This window comes from Triticum aestivum, chromosome 5D (assembly GCF_018294505.1).
Source record: "Triticum aestivum cultivar Chinese Spring chromosome 5D, IWGSC CS RefSeq v2.1, whole genome shotgun sequence".
Taxonomy (NCBI): Eukaryota; Viridiplantae; Streptophyta; class Magnoliopsida; order Poales; family Poaceae; genus Triticum; species Triticum aestivum.
The window spans coordinates 243,335,829-243,339,330 of NC_057808.1; positions in this window are offsets into that span (position 1 = coordinate 243,335,829).

Sequence of the window (3,502 nt, forward strand, 5' to 3'; positions counted from 1 at the left end):
ACTAAACTCATCCACATATTGGCCAACAGTGCGCCCTCCTTGGCGTAAGTTGCGAAACTCACGCTTCTTCATGGCCATAGCTCCTGCTGAAACATGGGCAGTGCGAAAAGCCTGCTGGAACTGGTCCATGTCACAGTGTCAATAGGGTAAGTGACTATGAAATTCTCCCACCAAGATGCTGCGGGTCCATCAAGCTGATGTGCGGCAAAACGCACTCTTTCCGCATCTGTGCATCCTGCAGTGGTCAACTCCCTATCAATCTTGCGAAGCCAATCATCTGCAACAATCGGCTCGGTGCTACTGGAGAACACCGGCGGATTCAGCCTAAGAAAACGGGCTAAGTGGTCAACTGGTGGGGGTGGTGGTGGGTTGTTGTTATTGTTGTTGTTCCCCTGATTCTGATTCTGGACTAGTATCTGCATCAATGCATTCTGCTGCTGGATCAACTGAGTAAGCTCCGGTGGGAAAGCAAATCCATTGTCGCGTCTCGGAGGCATCTGCTGGGTTTAGAAAAGATGAGAAAACAGACTAGAATGAGGTCTAGAGGGGAAACACTACCCATATGCACATGAGACAAACACAAACATATCACTCAATCAATCAAACAAAGGCATACAATCGGTCTAGAACTATCGTTACAAAAGTGTTTGGACTATACTATATACATGGCAGAATACTACTACTGATTTGGTGGTCTACTAGAAAAATTGATCGGTCGAAGACTCCATGATATCTGCTCCAGCTTCATCAACATAGTCATCATCGCTATCGTCAGGGTCCGAGTCCGTGTCGTCGATGATGATGTAGTTCTCCGGGCAAGTGGAACTGTCATCTTCTCCTCCTGGCGCAGGGTCTCCCATGAAAACTCCGATCTTCCTTGTCAGGTCGTCATTCTTCTCCACTGGTACGACAATTTCCTCCTCATAATCTTCGCGTGTAGCCTTGAGTTCTTCCTCCAGCTCCATGATCTTTGTCATTGCTTTCTTCAAATCCGCCATGCCTGCGCACATCTGGTTCTCCTGGCGTCGAATGTGCTGGTTTAACTCCTGGATGAAAGAGGCAATCGATCTATCCTTCCTGGTGCTGATCATCTCCCATTGCTCATCTCGGCGCCCACAAATCTGGTAGATTGTATCCTTGAGATCATTGTGGTAAACTTCTCCAATGCGTCCCATGGTAATGTGAGCTGCCATACTCTTTCCTAGACTCCAGGTTGGTGCATCGAAAGAAAACTCTATGGGCTCAGTGACTGGCGTGAACGTCCTTCCTGGAACTTGAACTTGAATCATCCAGCGCTCCTCTTCTCATAAAGTGGCGTTGTAGGTCCCGGTAAAACTTGGTATTCCAATGTTCAGGTATCTAGTGACTTCCTTCAAGTGGCGTCCAAAGGGTGTATCTTCGTCCGGTTGCATGAACTTATTCCTGGCATCCGCCATCCTAAAAGAGTAGAAAAGATGAGGAGTCAGAACTGAGAAGAGAGAGTAGTGATCTTAGGGCTTTAGCTTAGCGCTCGTGTCCTACAGTCAGCGTGTGCTCTGATACCATCTTTGTAGCGACCAGACCTCAAACAGTCTGATCTCTGTGCATCAGTGTCATCCCTGGATCGGTAATGCTGACACGCACAGTACTTGAAGGATTTATAACAGAGTAGCAATCACACACTTATTACATCGAATGTCTCAAAAGAGAACTTATTACAATAAATATGGCTTAAGGCCATCTACAACGATAACATCGGAAGGCTTGGAAGATAAAGTGAGTCCATCAACTCCAATGGCATCACTGAGTGAAGGACCACGACCTAAGGCTCCTTACTCGTCGTCTGAAAAGTCTGCAACATGATACGTTGTAGCCCGAAAACGGGTCAGCACATGGAATATGCTGGCAATGTAACACAAAAGGATAATGAACAGAATAATGCTATCACTACATGCATATATGGCTGGTGGAGGCTGTAGGATTAATATGTTCTTGCGAAAAGCCAATTTTTCCCTACTGCAAAGGAATGCGTTTTATTTAACTACAAAGTTTGTTGAAAATATTGAGAAGGTAAACCCCCTCTCAATCCCAATTAAAAGTAATCATTAACAACCCATCAAATTAATTAAGTAACGTGATGAGATCAACATGATAATCCAAGAACCAGATACTCAAGATGTCCATAACGGGGGACACGGCTAACCATGGTTAGTTTGTACACTCTGCAGAGGTTTGTGCACTTTTCCCCACAAGACTCGATCTCCTCCGTTTGATTTCTCGCACTACATGATGTTTGAGAAACGGATGACTGAGACATAGTCTTTCAGAAGCGCTAGCACCTTACGATGGGTAGACCGTACCACCTACATCCCCTACATCTGCTAGTCTACCACTGTAAGAGTTCACACGACTTAATCAACTATGCTAGAGCCCATAATAGCTTGTGGCTGCACACGGAAGTTTCTAGTATGAATAATCTCATGATCCCTTTGAGCCTGGGTGGCAGTCCATAGGAGAATCACACGATACCCCGGGATTTCCAAAAAATACAGGCAATCACTGGGTTCCCCAGGTGCCTCAGTCCACCCAGATGTGTATTTAAGTTGCCACCCTAAGTTTAACCATTAATTAACAATCTCACATCAGTCATGGATACACTCAAACCCAATCCACGTCTACGAGCATAGCATAGCATAGCAATATAAGCATAACGTAGAAGTAACTCCCATGGTTTGATTATAAACAGGTGAATAGGTACTACCTCAGCTACTTCCCAACCCACAATTTAATTTAGATCCTAACCATGCAATTTTTTGGGGATTGATCTAATGCAATAAAACTGGGTAGTAAAGAGGTATGATCAAAGTGTTACTTGCCTTGCTCATGATCCGTGAAACCTAGAGATTCGAAGTAGCAAGCGGCGCACTCCGGGTACTCTATCGCAAACAAACAAGCATACAATAAGCACTCATCTAATGCATAGGTAAAACTCAAATAATAGATCTAATCAAAAAGTTCAACTTAAGAACTCCGGTTTGCAAAAAGAATCAAATCAAACAAAGCAACGAAAATCAAACGACGAAAGAAACAAGCTTCGTTTACTAATCTGGACCTAAGTCAAATTTTACAGTAGCAAAAACTTGTTTGAGTTGATTAAACAGAAAGAGGGTTTCGAGACGAAACTCTAGGCGCTTGAATCACCTGATTTCGATAAACGAGCAAAAAGTTATACTAGAACGAAAATCGGATCAGAAATCGCGATCAGAAATAAACGCGGAAAAATCCGAGAAAAAGAAAACTGACGAACAGGCTAAGGAACGAACGTTCGCTGTCTGCGGTTAAACGGTGAAATGGTTCATTAAAACGAATGAACGAACGAGCGTTCGCTATATAACTAAACCGAACAAAAAAATAAAAACTGATCTAATAAAAAAACAACTGCGGTTTTATCAAAAAAACCGGGCGGTTAACCGGCGAAAACCGGCGGCGGATCCGGTGGCTACCTCCGGCGGCGGTGAACTCC